Below are 20151 nucleotides of genomic sequence, written 5' to 3'. Positions count from 1 at the left end.
ATAAATATGCATGCAATAACTAAAAGTATAGGCCCGATCCCAAAGCCAAGGAAAGATAATAATAATAACTCGAAAATTTCCTCTGGGGAAATTCTGAAGGGGCCACGGGGGCTACTGCCGGTGTGTGTACACTATGATGAGATTCTTCAGAGATTTCAAACGATTAATACTAGTAATGTTATAATACTATATAATATACAAGGAGCACACCTACAACAAACATTCCTTTTCAAGTATTTATTTAAACAGCAACCTATGACCTTTAACCTCAAAATGTGTGTGTGTGTGTGTGTGTGTGTGTGTGAGTGAAACGTGTGTGCACACTTACGCACGCATTTGTGTGTGTGTGAAGCATGTGTATCTGGAGGAGTGTGCGCGCTTACATACGCATGTGTGTGTGTGTGCGTGCATGCGTGTATCTGTAACTGTAATCACATCAAAGGATGAAAGGATCAAAGGAGCAAAGGCTTTGGGGTCGACCAATCAGAGCAGAGCAATCAACAGAATTAACTGCCGCTGTTGAATTTTTTCCGGAACAGTGACAGCAGCCAGAGGGGGACAGACTGGAATTTCTGGCCTCGAACAGAAAGCATTTTTGGCAAAACCATAATACCTATCATTGATCCGACTTCACTTTGAGCATCCTGAGTTCTTTCTGAACAGCTACATATGTTTTTTGTGAAGAAAAATGAAGAAATAGCTTTGTAAGAGCGATCTGAAAAACTGTTAAATATGCTTTTCTACAAAAAATCTTCCTACGTTTTTAATATGGGAGTCAATGAGGCTGTTGGTGCGTGTTGGTGGCGCATCTGTGCATCCTACGCCCAAACTATAACTCTAACAGCTTTACCAGAGGATTGTGAGTGAGAAGACAAATTTTCCTACATTTCTATGTATAGATTATTTCTGTAGAGTGGAATTTGTGGCCTGGGGCACAGTTTTCAAAAAAAAAATTGACCTTTTTTTCTCTCCCTCTACACTCTGCGCAATGACATCACACACTCTGACACGAACATTCCGTGCAATACACACCCATTATAATCTCAGAATTCCTCCAAAAATGAGTATGGTCATTGAACAGGGATTGATAAAAAACTGTATGACCTATCGAAACGTGGATTAATACACCGATACACAAGACTTGTGTCTACTGTTTAAAGTTTAAATGGAGTCTCTAGGTGAAATTATGCCGGAGAAGTAGACGTTTAAAAATCTCCAATTATTGTTATTTTTCGCTCTTTTTTTTCGGCCATCCCATTCATTTCAATGCAAAATTTTGGGCAGTTTTCTGATGTGGTGTGGACGACTGTTTCTTGCAGATTTTTTTTCAAAATGTTTCATTTTTACATTGGATGTCAAGATCAATAAAGTTAATATTATTATATTATTTTCATACTGATTGGTCAGATGTCATGGTGTCTGATCTTTGCTGATTAGCTGGAAGAAATCCATGTGGTTCTATGACTAAACAGAGAGACATGGTTTTGGTTTTGATATTCACTGAAGTTACCAAATATAGTTCTTCGCCCCATAAAGGGTTGAAATAGCTTTGATTCTTTGGTGATTGAAGTTCTTTTCTGTCCATTCAAGATGGCATTTTCAGATGTTCAGTCTAGAAGGGCAGGAATGCAAATAGTAGGAAAGAACATCTCTCTATTATGAATCAAAACACACACAGAGACCTCATCAGCATGCAAATTCTTCAAAAATAGCTTGACATATTGATAAACACTCAAAAGGCAGTGAAAAGGCCTTATCAAAACCTTGGTGGGCAACGCCTAGACCACAGTTTAGAATATACAAAGCCTCCCAAAGGTTAATGAGATTCCTCAATGCCCAACAAAAAACATCTAAAGTTTTGTGGAGAGCCGGTGGGGTGTGTGTGTGTGTGTGTGTGTGTGTGTGTGTGCGAGTGATTCAAGGGCTCACGGTGTGTTTACAGAAGATGAAAGATGGTGTAGATTTGAATTTAAATTTCTGTCAATCAGCGTTACCCAGGAGATAAGAGAAAGGTTCAGGTTATAGGTGTTTGTTTTGGTTTTTGGGACACAATGACATGCTACAAAAAAGGGGAAATGAATGGCTTGATGAATGGCTGAATACTTCATCTTCAGTGAGAGTAAAGGACATAATGATAATGAGGGATTTGGAAGTAGAATCATTGAGACATCAGCTTTTTGTAAACCATGGTCCTTATATGACTTTCAACATTTATTGACATTAAGGGTGTTTCCACTACTGCCCAATACCCAGAATGAGGCGGGTCTCACTCGCTGAAACGCCCCTAATTTGAATATGAGCCGCCCTGAGTGGACTTTTGACTTTTTTTGTCCCTGTAGAAGAGCAGGGCTGTTTTTCCCCCCTGAAAAAAGCCTGGTTGCTGATTGGATAGAACGCTAAGCAGGATGTGACGTAATACTTGACGCCACAACAACACACGCCATTTGTAAAAGCCAGTGAAGCAGTGTTGCCAACTTAGCAGCTTTGTTGCTATAATTAGCGACTTTTCAGACCCCCATAGCAACTATTTTTCAAAAATGCGACTGGAGACAAATCCAGCGACTTTTTCTGGTGTTATTGGAGACTTTTGGAGACTCGTTCTGTGCATAATTAACCATGCTGGTTTGTTTATGATCAGCTGCAGACGTTGTGCACAGTTAGCGACGGCGGCTACAGTTGCGATGATCTAAAACCATACGTCACCTCCAGAGTCTCTAAATCCCTCTGGAGCCTATTTGTAATGGAGTGGCTGAACACAGCTTTTATTGTATTCCATTTTAGAAATAATCTCAAGTGGCATTTTGCTTTTTCAGCCTCAGAAAACTATTATCTCATAGGGTGAGCTGCAGGTGGAGGCTTTTACAAAATATACAATTACAAACAAAACAGAGACTTGGCATATGTTGCTACTGAACAATTCTAAACTCAGCTTTGCAAACAAGAAGACACAATGTAATAAAATATCATCTTCTGCATTAATTAAGTTTAATGATTTAAATGCAGAACTAGCAGGATGTAAAACAGCCTTTTTTCCCTGGGCTGTCACAACTCTCAACACCCACATAGGATAAATTAATTAAAATGTGCAATTAAACGGACATGTGCAATACAATTGACATACAATACCAAACAACATGTTGAATACAGCTCGCTCTCATTTGCCGGCTACAATACATCAAGAAGAGATGAAGCAAGAGAAAGCAGAGAGACCAGAGATGTAACATTGTAACCCAAACATTTCAAGCATCAACGTATGAACTGAATTGTTCCTAGAAAAAGCCTGGTTCCAAAGAGCTGCAACCAAATGATGTGTATACTATGTTATTGCTAGGAGACTCAACTATTTAGTGAAAAGTGTGTTGTTTAGGACCCAGGGCCGGCTCTAGGCGTAGGCGACATAGGCGGTCGCCTAGAGCACCATCTTCTGGAGGGGCGCCGCCAGTCAGCCTCGAGGGAGAAAAAAAACAAAACAATAATAATTTTCGATGCCCATTGTCGCCCTCCCTTCGTGTTCTGTCTTGAAAAGAATAAATATTAACAAAATAAAGAAACAGATGAACAATGACATTTTCTCACTTGTGGTGCTGAGTCACGTGATGTGTGGTCATTGCCTTGCCCCCCTTTAGACGGTCAGATCCCCGTCACAGAGGTCAGGTCACGTCAAGTGACAGACACGTTATGTTTTGATATATCCTGCAAGATGAAACGGACGTCAATGCTCTCCGGTGCGCAGCATCGAAAGAGAAGAAAAGAGGAGGAATTTTTTAAATGCCGTTTTGTGTTAAGACGTTTCATTTGTATTAGCTTGCTAGCTAGGTTGAAATAAAGCAACGCTAGCTTGACACAGTTAAGTACATTTTTTGCGGGGTTTGCACTTTCATTGTCTGTCTTGTCTCTAACTTTGTTAGCGTCTCCAGCTGGGCTTCTTTGCAAATTTACTTGTAAGTTAATGATTCTATAGACAGACAGTTGTATTATATAGCCTGGTTGGCACCATGGGCAAACAAAAACGGGAGTTCCACCCTCCATGAAACAACAAGCGGAGCGGCTCAACACCAATGGATCTCGCCTAGGGCACCAAATGGCCTAGAGCCGGCCCTGTCAGGACCCATGGAAGTGTCTTAGCTGTTTGGATCTCCACAAAGCTGCAGTTTTAGCATTCTGTTCATAATTACTGCAGCTACAAGAGGGTGCTGCCAAAAACAAACTCCCACTGACTGAGCTGATAACAACCTGCTGACCCGACTAGAAGGTGGAGCAGGCCTTTACTCACCCATACTTATGGGATGATAACCGCTGATAAAAGCCCATTCAATCGTTTGTCTGCATAGGAGACTTTGTAGCTGTGAGCTCTAAAATCCTCAAAGTATTTTAATTTCCCTTACATACCTGCTGCATGAAATATAATTCTCCCTTCAGCTGGCCCTGCTGTGACCGTAATCACAGATATCCTACATCTCCATATCATCATGTTGGGGTCCAGAGGCAAGTGTTCTTCACTCAACACCCTCACAGCTTTAATTGAAGTCTTTCAAGTGGAGAAACACAATAATTACCCCCGCTGACCTTTAAGTCTCTCTTTCATCTTTTTTCTCATCTCAATTTCTTTCATCACCTTCTTAGCTGTGACTTTCCGTATCACTTCTGAATCTGCTTTTTTCGGTTTCCCTTCTTGCTTCTTTGCTTTCATGGAGTTCTCGTTGCCTCTCTGCAGACAAAGTCATCCGAAGCAATATATGCACCAATTCCAGGGATGGAAAACTGGAGGCCCGGGGGCCGCTTACGGCCCGCACCCTCACTTGAAGTGGCCCTCAGTACAACTAAATGCATTTGAGCATGACATCTTAAAAGTGCTGTGTAAAAACGCACAAAATTACTTCTTGCAATTAATGTTGGTCTGCTGTTCTTGCACTAAAAAAAAAATCACATTAAGTGGTTATTTTTTATTTGCTTCAAACCTTTTGTATTCCTATTTATACTGTTATACATGCTTTTGAGCATGAAATATGTTAAGTTACTGCACTGTAAACAAATAGGCACAAAATGACCAAAATGAACAAAAAATGACACAAAATAAACAAAAAAAGGCACAAAATGAATAAAAAAAGACACAAAATTAACAAAAAAAGACACAAAATAAAAAAAAGACACAAAATTAACAATAAAAGACACAAAAAGACAAAAGCACGCCAAAAAATTCCCCCAATGTTACCCTATGGAGAGGCTAGAGTGATGACATCATCAAAAAAAGACACAAAATGAATGAAAAAGACACAAAATGAACAAAAAAAGACACAAAATTAACAAAAACATGAAATCTTAAAACTGCAATTTAAAAATGCACAAAGTTACTTCTTGCAATTAATGATGGTCTGCTGTTCTTGCACTGAAAAAAAAAGAAATCACAGTAAGTGGTTATTTATTTGCTTCAGACCTTTTGTATTCCTATTTATACTGTTATACATGTATTTGAGCATGTAATATGTAAAGTTACTACACTGTAAACATATTTAAAATTGCAGTTTCATCATATCTGGTGAAGTGTACGGTCCTAGTAGTGAACATGAAATATTGTGGCCCCCTGCAGCATTTAAGTTGCCCATCCCTGAGATACTCAGACACAAACACAGCACATGCCTTCCTGCAGACGTTGTCATTGTGTTGCCTTAAAGCCTATAATTTGTGGAGAATTATTCTGTTTTGTCCTTTAAGTGGCACGTTGCATCTCTCCGGAGCCTCAGATGTGATAATAGCTGTCTCTTAATAACAATCGCTTTTCTCTTTGGCTGGGTTTATTTTGACAAATGGCGTGTCTGAAACATGCAAACAGATGTGACCTTAACCAACTGCTCGGCGGATTTGCGTATTCGATTTGGTTTGAAGGGAAAAGTCATTCATGCATATTTTGAGAAGAAAGTGAGAGAGAGAGAAAAAAACTCTACTACTAGTCTGATTTTTTTTTTTTTTTTTTAGTACATCCATGTGGGATCACCAGGAACGAGTACAAAATAATCAAAATAATCAGTGTTTTTTATTTTCTTTCCCTGTTTTTGTGTCATTGACTTTGATTTTCTTTCAAAAAGCCAATTATTCAAGTTAGATTACTGAATATTCATATGCAATTGAATTCATTCTGAATTTTTAAATGTAATAATAATAATAATCCATCCATTTTCCTCCGCTTATCCGGGGCTGTGTCGCGGGGGCAGCAGGCTAAGCAATGTCCAGCTCCTCCTGGGTGACCCTGAGGTGTTCCCAGATAATAACAATAATAATAATAATAATAATAATAATAATAATAATTTTTTAATTTATGGGCGCCTTTCACGTCACTCAAGGTCCCCTTACAAACACAGCAAAAAACATTAGATAAAAAATAGAACACAATCAGCTACATAACAACAAATAACTACATAAAAACAACAAAACAGGTGTTCGAACAGGTGCTTGAAATCCTTGAAAATGCTGTAATTTAAATGTAGTATTGTCAAGGTTTAAAAGTGCTTGGATTTGGATAAAGTGCTTGTAAATGCTTGAAATTCTTACTGTATTTCTCTTGCAATCTGACTGAAAATCTTACTGTTTTTCATTTGCAATCTGACTATATCCATCTATAGACTTTAGATAATCACATGTTCAATGTAAAAAATAATGAGTAGCCTATCTGAAAAGTGTAATACCATCGCTGTTGGTATGGTTCAGTGAAATCTCCCCCTTTTAGTATGTAAGTACTCATCTAAAACATATAACTTACAACAGGTGTAAGATACTGGAAAAGCTTGAAAATTTACCTTGAAAGTCCTTGAAAAATGCTTGAATTTGACACTGAAAATGTGTATGAATCCTGACAAACTGAGCAGAAGTGAGGATAACAAGGTCAAGCAGAAGAGGCTGATCTAAACAAGTGAGTTTTGAGCTGTGATTTGAAGGTGGAGAGAGTTTCCTAAAAGCTCTGGACCCCATTGAAGAGAGAAGGGCAGGAGGAGTAGTGAGGAGCATGGAGGAGGAGGAGGATCGGGGGGTCCTGGAGGGTGTGTCGGCGTGAAGAAGATCAGAAAGAATATAACTGAAATGCACTAAATCTATGCACGACACATTGCTTTGTTATTAATATTATTACTACTACTATTATTATTATTATATATTATATGTCATATTTATCAATCCCTGTTCAATGACCATGATCATTTTTGGAGAAATTCTGAGATTATAATGGGTGTGTATTGCACGGAATGTTCGTGTCACAGTGTATGACATCATCGCCAGAGTGTAGAGGGAGAGAAAAAATTGTCAAAAAATAAATTTGAAAACTGCGCTCCAGGCCGCAAATTCCACTCTACAGAAATAATTTATACATAGAAATGTAGGAAAATTTGTCTTCTCCCTCACAATCCTCTGGTAAAGCTGTCAGAGTTATAGTTTGGGCGTAGGACGCACAGATGATCCACCAACACGCACCAACAGCCTCATTGGCTCCCATATTAAAAACGCAGGAAGATTTCTGAAAAAGGGAGATGGAACAGTTTTTTTAGATCGCTCTAACAAAGCTATTTTTTAATTTTTCTGGAAAAAAAACATATGTAGACGTTCAGGAAGAACTCAAGACGCTCAAAGTGAAGTCGGATCAATGATAGGTATTATGGTTTTTGCCAAAAATGCTTTCTGTTCGAGGCCAGAAATTCCAGTCTGTCTACCTCTGCTGTCACTGAGCCGGAACAGGTATCAGTTAATTTTGTTGATTGCTTTGATCTGATTGCCTTTGATCTTTGATGTGATTACAGTTACAGATACACACACACACACACACACACACACACATGCGCGTAAGCACGCACACTCCTCACACATGCTTCAAACACACACACGCACACACACACACACATACACACAGGTAACTTTATGTGATTGTAATTACACACACACACACACACACACACACACACAGGTAACTTCATGCGATTTTCGCTACACACACACACACACACACACACACACACACACATTTTGAGGTTAAAGGGCATAGGTATAAATCTCTGAAATCTCATCATAGTGTACACACACCGGCAGTAGCCCCCGTGGCCCTTTCAGAATTTCCCCAGAGGAAATTTTCTAGTTTTTATATACTGTATTTAATTTACTGCCACTGACATTTTTCTTTGGATATCTTGTTTATTTAGTGAATGCCTGTATTTCTTTCATTGTTAAAGATCTGAAAAAAAAAAAGATAGAAGTAACCATGGAGATTAAAAACAAAGCGCACAGAACTCAGATGACAGTTCTGATCAAAAATAACACCAAGACATCGGCAAGATATTACTTTGAATTAATGTAATAGCAGCAGTTGGCTTAACTTCAAAATTCCAGTGGAAAACGTTAACATACTTTTTTTTGTAGACTCAATGTTTTATTTATTTTATTTATTAGAGTGCATACTGACTCCATATATCAATTAAAGAGACATAAGTTGTTCTGATGGTGATAAACAAACAGAACAGAAGCGACGGGCACTCAAAGGTAAATGACTTTCTGCTTGTATTCACACATGAGACCTTGATATTTTGCAGCACCAGAGTCCCTTTGTCCCCAAGTCAAAGCCAAGGAAAGACTCCAGGATAAACACTTCACACCTCATTACCTGTAAAGGAGCTGTAAACCATTCTGCCAGCTCAATATCGCTGTGTATTCATATCATATGAGTGTTTTTAATCATTTTAAAGCTATAAAAGCAAATACAGAAATATTTCAAGGTAGCAAATATTGTGTTACATTGAAAGGAAGTCACGCAGAAGTGGGACAAACCACTCAATAATATCTACTATTGTTCAACTACGTATATTCAGCTGTATTGTGTGTTTCTATAGATCTAGAAATTACAGAATTGCAGAAAAAATACCATATATATATATATATATATATATATATATATATAGCTCCTTTAAAAACAGCGCTCACAAAGTGCTTTGACAGAACAAGCATGAATAAAACTCATGCAAACATAAGAAACCAACAATGAAGAAATGAAGAAATGAAAAAAAGAAAATCGATTCTAAAACGAACAGGGAGCCAGTGAAGAGAAGCTAAAATGGGAGTAATATCGTCTGTTAAAAACCAGTAAGGAGCCGAGCTGCTGCTTTTTGAACCAGTTGGAGGCGAGAGAGTGATTTGTGGTTCATGAGTTGCAATAATCTAATCTGGAGAATATGAGCGTATGTATTACTTTTTCCAAATCGGAGCGGGAAATTATTTTTTTGATTCTGGATGTGGTTTTGAATTGAAGGAAACAGGACTGAACTACTTTATTGATTTATGTTTTTCGAAGTTTAGGTTTGAGTCAGAAATGACTCCTAGATTACGGGCGGTGGGTGTTACCCAGTTGGCATAGGAACCAATGAGGAGGTTAGGATGGAGCTGGTGTGGATGGGAGGATTAAGCGATAGGACTTCAGGTTTTGAGTTATTTAGTTTTAGGAGATTTTCTAATAATTTTGTGTCTTTTTTAGTAACTGTGTATTTTTTTGGGTCTTTTTCTTTAGTGATTTTGTGACTTTTTTATAATTTTGTGTCTTTTTTGGTAATTTTGTGTCTTTTTCTAATACTTTTGTGTCTTTTTTAGTAACTGTATTTTTTGGGTCATTTTGTGTCTTTTTCTAATACTTTTGTGTCTTTTTTAGTAACTGTATTTTTTGGGTCATTTTGTGTATTTTTTGGGTCATTTTGTGTATTTTTTGGTCATTATGTGTCTTTTTTTTAAGTAATTGTGTGTCTTTTTTAAGTAATTTAGGTTTTTGTCTCTCATTTTGTGTCTTTTTTTTAGTAATTTTGTTTTTTTGGGGTCATTTTCATACTTCCTCCAGCGGCCCCCAGGTAAGGAGCTCATGGAAGTCGAAATGTTATGTAATGTAATTTTGTGTCCTTTTTTTTTGCAATTTTGTGTCTTTTTTTAAATAATTTTGTCTTTTTTTGTAATTTTGTGTCTTTTTTTCAGTAATTTTGTGTCTTTTTTAAGTAATTTAGTTTTTTTCTCTCATTTTGTGTCTTTTTTAGTAATTTTGTGTTTGTGCTTTTTTTGGTCATTTTGCCTCCAGCGGCCCCCAGGTAATTTGAGTTTGAAACCCCTGTTGTAGAGAAATCGTAATTCATATACAACAACTTCCTTACTTACTAATAATCAATAATTCTGAGGTTATTGAGGGAAAACTCTTAGTTAATTTAAGGCATTAATAACTACTTAATAATGAGCTCATGGAAGTTGAAATGTTATGTAATGCAATTTTGTGTCTTTTTTAATAATTTTGTGTCTTTTTTTCAATTTTGTGTCTTTTTTTAGTAATTTTGTGTCTTTTTTTATTTTGTGTATTTTTTTGGCCCATTTTGTGTCTTTTTAAAGTAATTTTGTGTTTTTTCAGTAATTTTGTGTCTTTTTTTGGTCATTTTGTGTCCTTTTTAATTAACCGGACCGTTATTCTTTGTCATTCATGAAGAGGAATAACTAACTGATATTGCAAAATTCTCAACAAACATTATAATGTGTCTCATGATGTATGCTTGTTACAGAAAGGAGCTCATGCACATGTCTTCCTACACTTTCTGGCACATTATTTCCTCTGATATACCACTTCAAACACACACACACACACACACTGACTGCAGCTGTAATCTGAACTGAACACACAAGGATTTTCACCATTAATACTTAAACAACTTACCAGTGTTAGTTAGAATACACAAACTAAGTCTGTCAGCTGTGAGCTACAGAGAGGTGACCGCCTCGCTTCCAACCGCCAGACCCCGAGGAGAGACCAATGAATATTTAAACATCTCATATATTTCACTCTGACGCTCACACACACACACACACACACACACACACACACACACACACACACACACACACACGATACAATACATTGATACTGACTTGGGTCACTACACTAACAAGACTCTGGATATACCCATTAATTTATAATATGTGGGTGTGTGTGTGTGTGTGTGTGTGTGTGTGTTTTTGTACATCCCACGTAGTGAGGACCACAACACGTTTTTAACCAACAGAGTGAGGACATTTTTGCAAAGTGAGGACATTTCGGCCGGTCCTCACTTCTTTAAAGGCTTTTTTGAGATTTCAGACTTTGTTTTAAGGGTTAAAGGTTACATGATAATGATAATTAACTGAAGCAGTATTGTGTGGTTACAAAACTAACTAAAATTATAGTGAAAATGTCCTTCGTTTTCGTCTTTGTCAACTTTTTTCATACATAATGAAGATGGATAAGACAAAGGAAATGAAGGCAAAATTTACTGTGACCTCTTTTAATCTCCCACCCAACAAATACCCCATTACAAAAAACTACAACTAATAAAAACTAAACTAAAACTAGCAAACTCTAAAAACTCATTAAAACTAACTGAATTTGAAAACAAAAATTCACAACAAAATTAAAACTAAAACTAATGAAAAATCCAAAACTATTATAACCTTGCAAGGGAATTCACTGTTCCAATGAGGGTCCTCACAAAGATAGAAGTACAAGAATGTGTGTGTGTGTGTGTGTGTGTGTGACAGGTGACAGCTAAGGTCACTGCACAAGATTTGATTTACGCAGTCTCCTGCAAAATGACAACAGTAATTTTATGGATGTGCGCACTCACACATTCACACACACACACACACACACACACACTCAAACACACACAACAACAACATTAAGCATCGGCAGAGGTGAGAAATAAGTAACTGAGAAGGCCTAAATAAATAAATAAACAAAGTAAATGTTAAAAATACATTTCTCACATTGTGCATGTAGTGAAGATGTGACTCCACCAGTGGCCAACATGAGCTTCAGATAGATAACAAGCGTTAGAAACAACAGAGTTCAAGAGGTCACAGCGCCCAGTAACCATGGTGTGAAAATATTAAAGGACGCTGTGCAGAAAGAGAAATATAATCATGCTACCAGTCATGATATTTATGGAATAAATGCAGAGGATTTATAAGGTGCAGAGATGTGACGAACGAACAAAGTTTCTGCTCATAAGTAGAGGCAGTATCAAAATGACCCCAAAAAGACACAAAATGACCAAAAAAACACACAAAATTAGTAAAAAAACTACACAAAATGACTGAAAAAAAACACTAAATTACTTTAAAAAGACACAAAATGACAAAAAAAAACACAAAATGACCAAAAAATACACAAAATTACAAAAAAAGACACAAAATGACTGAAAAAAACACTAAATTATTTTAAAAAGACACAAAATGACCAAAAAGAAATAAAATTAAATAAAAAAAACTAAATTACTTAAAAAAGAAACAAAATGACCAAAAAAACAGAATTACCCAAATAGACACAAAATTACAAAAAAAGACACAAAATGACCAAAAAAGTAATTAAAGGGACGTTCCACACACAACACGGTAAAGTGCCATTCATATAAAACTCACATTAAACTTTCATATCAAGGTGGGGGCCACAAAATATCGTCACGAGGGCCCCAAGTTTGAGACCCCTGTCATAAGTGCTTAAACCGTATTGTATGTAAACTTCTTTAACTCTTTTCTTTTTCAAACTCATCTCAAACCAGATAAAACAGTAAATCTGAGGGAAATGATCTTGCTGCATGGACAGATAATTTACCTTGACAAGATTTATTAAATTAAGATTATTAAATCTAGAAATAAGCATGTTGAACACTTAAAATAATAAATTAACTCTTAAAACAAGATAAATTATCTAACACTTCTAAATCTAAAGGTTTTTTTTATCTTGGTAAGAAACTAATAATTGTCAGGTCACTCTGCTCGGGCCAGTTCATCGCTGCTGGCAGCTTTAATTTATCTTACAAATGTACTAGATTTAAAGTGGCAAATCTACAAGAAAAAAGCAGCAGATGTACGAGAAAAAAGTGGGAAAAAATCAACTTTTTTCTCCCAGATTCACCACTTTAACCCTTAATAGGACCCTCATTGAAATACTTGCAAATTCCAAATTTCAACCCAAGAGAATATTGGAGGATATTACATACAGCCAGAATGTGTAAAAAAAAAACATACGAAAATAACATTTTGAGTAAAATGTTTACGAGATTAAAGGGCCAAATCTACGAGAAAAAAGTTGCATATTAATGAGATTTAAAGTGGTGAATCTGGGAGAAAAAAGTTGCTTTTTTTCCCACTTTTTTTGCACAGATTTGCCACTTTAAATCTCTTAAATATGCAACTTTTTTTCTTGTAGGTTTGCCACTTTAATCCAGTAAATTTGCCACTTTTTTCTCTAAATATTACCTGACTCTAACTACCAAATATAGTTCTTTGCCTGATAAAGGGTTGACCAGAATCACTCTGGAAACTCAGTGTTGCTTCTTCCAGAAAGAAGAAATGCTGAATTTCAACTCTGCAGCCATTATACTTGTCTGGTGAGCTGCGAATATCCCAACAAAGTATCAAAACTATTGATGACATCCTTGCACAACCTCTCTCTCACATGCACACACACACACATGCACACACACACACACTGGATCCACAGCCACAGGGCATGAGTGGGAGTCTGGTCTGACTAAGCTGTCATAAATTTATCTGATTGAACGATTGGCTGTCACACAGGGCTGTGATTAGCTGACAGGCCGTGATGACCTCATTAGACATTCCTTCCTGTCCAGAGGGGGGAATCCTCCCAGGATCCATCATGAATCCTAATCTGTCGCTGCACTGCATGGATAAAAGTATGCATGACGCCCTTCCATTGAACTTTGACCAAACATTAAATACAGATGAAATGCAGCTTATGCATTCATTCTTACATATGTAAAATATACATGAATCCAACCAGAATGCATTAAAATAAGTAAGCGTGCAGCAGGCCAGAGCGTCCAGCTGGCAGCGAGAGAGATGCTGACTCATTCATCACGCAATGTCAATTGATCTGGAAAGGTAGAATCAATCACTGTCTCATCAGTTTAACATTTAACACAGCAACATGGCAGGGTCAAGAACACGCACACACATGAAACACACACACATGTGAAACACACACTGTGACGACCCTGGCTGTATTTTTCCAACCTGTGTCTAGTTGTTTTTGTGGTTTTGTTAGTGGGAGAGTGTGTTAAAGGCTGGATTCAGCTGCTGATTGGTCCATTCACAGAATCCTGCCTTTTGAAACTCACTGCGTTTACATGCACAGACACAACCGGCTAACGTGACTGGCTAATGTGTGACCGGCTAACGTGACGGGTAATGTGACCGGCTAACGTGACCTGCAAATGTGACCGGCTAATGCGACCGGCTAACATAGCCAGCTAATATACGACTGGCTAACGCGACCAGCTAATGTGCAACTGGCTAACGTGACCGGCTAATGTGACCGGCTAATGTGACCGGCTAACATGACCAGCTAATGTGCGACTGGCTAACGTGACCAGCTAATGTGTGATCGGCTAATGTGTGATTGGCTAACGTGACTGGCTAATGCGACCGGCTAACGCGACTAGCTAACGTGACCAACTAATGTGCGACCGGCCTCATTGGCTCCCATATTAAAAACACAGGAAGATTTCTGAAAAAGGGAGATGTAACAGTTTTTTTAGATCGCTCTAACAAAGCTATTTTTTTTTCATTTTTCATTCTGTTCGAGGCAAGAAATTCCAGTCTGTCCACCTCTGTTACGGAACATTAACAGTTGGTAGCAGTTAATTCTGTTGATTGCTCTGCTCTGATTGCCTTTGATCTTTGATGTGATTACAGTTACAGATACACACACACACACATGTGCGTAAGCGCACACACTCCTCCAGATACACATATTTCACTCACACACACAGACACACACACACACATTTTGAGGTTAAAGGTCATAGGTTGCTGTATAAATAAATACTTGAAGAGGAATGTTTGTTGTAGGTGTGCTCCTTGTATATTATATAGTATTATAACATTACTAGTATTAATTGTTTGAGATCTCTGAAGAATCTCATCATAGTGTACTCACACCGGCAGTAGCCCCCGTGGCCCTTTCACAATTGTCCTTGACCTTGTGCATTAGAAGCAGAGGTAGTGATAAAAAAAAAGGGTTTTTACTCAAAAAATAAGAAATGAAAACCAAAAATTAGGATGTATGATGATCAAAAACAAGTTATTTGAGGGAAAAACCTGGAATACTGAATGATGAAATGAATTTATTGCAAAGATATAGAACATAAAAACTTAGTCGGGTCACTTTAGACCCATGTTGTGCATTAACAACAGTAAAGGGTCAAGTGGGCAGAGTTAACTGACAGGTTACTGCTGAGACCGTAACATTATTAATATATTGGATACCAACGACTGTGTGTGTGTGTGTGTGTGTGTGTGTGTGTGTGTGTGTGTGTCTTTTTATCCATCAATGTGAGTTATGATTAGTCAGTGCATGTGGTGCAAAATGGAGATGTGTGTTTGTCGATCTGGGAATTATGGATAGCTGTAGAGGGCACGACACTAAAACTGTGTGTGTGTGTGTGTGTGTGTGTGTGTGTGTGTGTGTAATTACTAATGTGAATTCCTGAATTATGGTTTTCTGTGCGTGTGTGTAAGTACGTAATAACTAATGCTTGCAGGCTAGATGGGTGCAGAGCAGAGCAACGATTATAGAGTCATTCCTCAGCTCAAGGTTGGCAGGGACGCACACAAACACACACACAAACAAACACACACACACACACACACACACATCTACACACACAGCAGAGAAGAATAAATGATTGCTCTGCTGTGATTGTCCCGTCCAGCCCCAGAGTCCTCATCACAGCCTCCACCTGGCAAACTGTCACAAACACGTCTTTGTGTTTCTGGACTTGTGAGGACCTTCAAATCATCTCCACATGTTTGGAAAGAAATATCAAAATTTAAGGATTTGCAGTTACACAAGTAAATTTGCTACATTTATGTACAACCCTTAACCCCTTTATCAGGCAAAGAACTATATTTGGTAGTTAGAGTCAGATAATATTTCAAGAAAAAAGTTGCAAATTTACTAGATTAAAGTGGCAAACCTGCAAGAAAAAAAGTTGCAGATTTAAGAGAAAAAAGTGGGAAAAAAGCAACTTTTCCACTTTAATCTCATAAATCTGCACATTTTTTTCTAGTAGATTTGCCACTTTAATCTCGTAAACTTTTTTCTCAAAATATTATTTTCGTATGTTTTTAGTGTGACATTTATGTTTCTAGACCATTTTTAAAATGTGAATTTTCTTTCTACAACGAAAACTATTACCATTTTTAATTTACATGCAAAGAGACTGTTCAGCACTTTTATTATGTATTATTTTTTCTGCTGTTTTATGTGTGTATAAATGGTAAAAAAAAAAAAATAATAATAAAACATTTCCATAGAAACCTGTGTCTTTTGCTTGTATTTTGGGTTCCTGGCAGCTTTATACTTTGTTAATTAAAATAAAATGAAAAATCTGACTGATAGCCAAGTTTGTGTGGAGAAAAAGGAGCCATGCATGTGATGTAAGGACAGACTGAAAGATGATAAACAGAGACAGAAATTAATGCAGAGGAAGTTGACAAATTTGAATCAACATTTCCTGGACTTCAGAGGTTTAACCCATAAGAACCTATGGTGACACCCATGTAACAAACACTTTAAATCTTCTAGAATCTCCCATATTCAGCTTTGTGCTTCACCTTAACTCACTAAATCTCTAAGCAACGTATATTCAAAACCCTGGTGTGCTGGTCATGTGACTGTGACAAGAAGTGATTTCAAAAAGCTTATTTTTTGTTACGAGGCTAAGTTTAAACCCATTTAACAATTCTAATCCGTTCATAGGGTGTCCTGTATTGCATTTAACTTGTTCTGACCATATTTCCTGAACAAATTAAAGTCACAATTTTGATATATGTTATGGAGATGCAAACAAAAAGGCAAATGGATATTTGTTTTTAAAAATCTGAAAAATAATTTGCTGTTAAACAGCAGTATTAATGTTGTGGAGATGCAAAGAAAAGGGCAAATTTGTGTCTCTGTAAGTAGAAAATGTGTCTAGTTTTTTTTTAAGTTTAAAATAAGAAATATCATAAACATAAATACCATAAACATCCAATGTCACATCACAGATCTTTGACATTTAGGAGTAGATTTAAAAAAAAACAAAAAAAACAAAACATCATAAATGTGTTCTATGTGGTCCACTTGGTCTGTGGTATATCCCCCATAATGTTCCTTTAAGGATTACTGGGTCTGGGTTCTTATGTGTTAAGTGGCAGAATGAAAAGTATTCAGAAACTTTTACTTTTTGGAGTTGGCATTTCTAAACCACTGATCATCCATTGATCCATCCTTTTTCCGCCGCTTATTCGGGGCCGGGTCGCGGGGGCAGCAGGGGGCACTGCCTTCCTGTTGACCTGTAACACATTCTACTAAGAACTGTTTCCTTTCTTTAATTCTTTTAGTCCTGAAACATTTGGTACACAGCGCTGTGCACAGGCCAGTAGGATTTCATTTTATTTATACAGCAACAAATCACAGCAGAGGCTAACTCATGACACGTTTAAATAAAGCAGGTCTCGGCCATCGTCTCTATTTTGCAGTGACCCAACAATCTCCCATGAGCGAGCACGAGGCAGTGGCCGCGAGGAAAAACCTTGAAGAGAAGCGGCTCTGGGTGGGACGCCATCTGCCCCGACCGGCTGGACGGAGAGAAGGAAAATAAGACAGAGAGAGAGAGAGAAGAATAACAACAACAATAAAAAAATAGAAATATGACGATTTAATGCCATGCATAAAGAGTTTAAGAGTTAATTTCATCATTCTGTCTTTTTAGTGATCATTTTTACATCTATTTTTGGTCATTTTGTGTCTTTTTTGATATTATCTTTTTTTGATCATTTTTGTGTCTTTTTTTGGTCAATTTGTGTCATTTTTTGGTCAATTTGTGTCATTTTTGGTCATTTAGCGTCTTTTATGTTCATTTTGTGTCTTTTTTGGTCCATTTGTGTCTTCTTTTCTGTCAATTTGTGTCTTTTTAGTGGTCATTTTTACATCTATTTTTGGTAATTTTGTGTCTTTTTTTTATCATTTTGTGTCTTTTTTTTGGTCAATTTGTATATTTTTTTAGTCATTTTTACATCGACAGTCATGGAAACATTGATAATAACCAAAATCATTATGAATAAAACCAGAGAGAGAGAGGGACAGTGATGCAGAGCGACAAGAATAACAACAACAATAAAAAAATATAAATAACAATAAAAAAATATAAATATGACGATTTAATTCCATGCATAAAGAGTTTAAGAGTTAATTTCATCATTCTGTCTTTTTAGTGGTCATCTATTTTTGGTCAGTTTGTCTCATTTTTGGTCATTTAACGTCTTTAATGTTAATTTTGTGTCATTTTTGGCCCATTTGTGTCTTTTTTTTGTGTCAATTTGTGTCTTTTTAGTGGTCATTTTTACATCTATTTTTGGTAATTTTGTGTCTTTTTTGATCATATTGTCTTTTTTTGATCATTTTGTGTCTTTTTTTGGTCAATTTGTGTATTTTCTTTAGTCATTTTTACATCTACAGTCATGGAAACATTGATAATAACCAAAATCATTATGAATAAAACCAGAGAGAGAGAGGGACAGTGATGCAGAGCGACAAGGATAACAACGACAATAAAAAAATAGAAATATGATGATTTAATGCCATGCATAAAGAGTTTAAGAGTTAATTTCATCATTCTGTCTTTTTAGTGGTCATCTATTTTTGGTCAGTTTGTGTCATTTTTGGTCATTTAACGTCTTTTATGTTCATTTTGTGTCTTTTTTGGTCCATTTGTGTCTTCTTTTCTGTCAATTTGTGTCTTTTTAGTGGTCATTTTTACATCTATTTTTGGTAATTTTGTGTCTTTTTTGATCATATTGTCTTTTTTTGATTATTTTGTGTCTTTTTTTGGTCAATTTGTGTATTTTTTTCGTCATTTTTACATCTACAGTCATGGAAACATTGATAATAACCAAAATCATTATGAATAAAACCAGAGAGAGAGAGAGGGACAGTGATGCAGAGCGACAAGAATAACAACAACAATACACACATTCTTGTACTTCTATCTTTGTGAGGACCCTCATTGTAACAGTGAATTCCCTTGCAAGGTTATAATAGTTTTGGATTCTTCATCAGTTTTAGTTTTAATTTCGTTGAGAATTTTTGTTTTCAAATTCAGTTAATTTTAGTTTTAGTTTAGTATTTATTTTTTTAAATGCTTTAGTTTTAGTTTAGCTTTTAATAGTTGTAGTTTTTAGTAATGGGGTATTTGTTGGGTGGGAGATTAAAAGAGGTCACAGTAAATTTTGCCTTTATTTCCTTTGTGTTATCCATCTTCATTATGTATGAAAAAAGTTGAAAAAGACGGAAACAAAGGACATTTTCGCTATAATTTTAGTTAGTTTTGTAACCACACAATACAGTTTCAGTTAGTTTTTTTAAAACTCTAGTTTTTGTTTTTATTTCAGTTAACGAAAATGTTTTTTCAATTGTAGTTTTCGTTATTTAATTTCGTTTTCATTAACTATAATAACCTTGTTCCTTATAGCCCCTTAACCTAACCTTCACCATCATAACTAAATGCCCAACCCGAACCCAAATACATAAACCTGATTGTAACCTTTAACCCTTAAAACAAAGTCTGAAATATATATATAAAAAAAAAAAAAAAGCCTTTAAAGAAGTGAGGACCGGCCGAAATGTCCTCACTTTGCAAAAATGTCCTCACTCTGTTGGTTAAAAACGTGTCCCGGTCCTCACTATGTAGGAAGTACAAGAACACACACACACACACACACACACACACACAGGCGCTCAGCAGTAAAGTTGGGAAAGGTCGTCTCATTCCTCTGAGGATTGTGGTTAAGTCTGTTTATCCTGTTTGCAGCCGAGCATGGAGGGCAAGGGAGCAACAGCTCACCCTCTAGCTCTCATTAGCAAGGGTGGCACTGTGTGTGTGTGTGTGTGTGTGTGTGTGTGTGTGTGTTGTTTGTGTTTGTTCATAAACAGGCCATTGTATTATGCCAATAAAACATTTTATTCTTCTGTTAGCAGCTCTGATGCTGCAAACGAACCATGAATCGACTACAAGATTCAGATAAGTTTCCACAAATGTTCAAAAAGGTGTTTAGTCT

The sequence above is a fragment of the Centropristis striata genome, chromosome 3, assembly GCF_030273125.1.
Source record: "Centropristis striata isolate RG_2023a ecotype Rhode Island chromosome 3, C.striata_1.0, whole genome shotgun sequence".
Taxonomy (NCBI): Eukaryota; Metazoa; Chordata; class Actinopteri; order Perciformes; family Serranidae; genus Centropristis; species Centropristis striata.
This window is presented reverse-complemented; position numbering follows the sequence as displayed.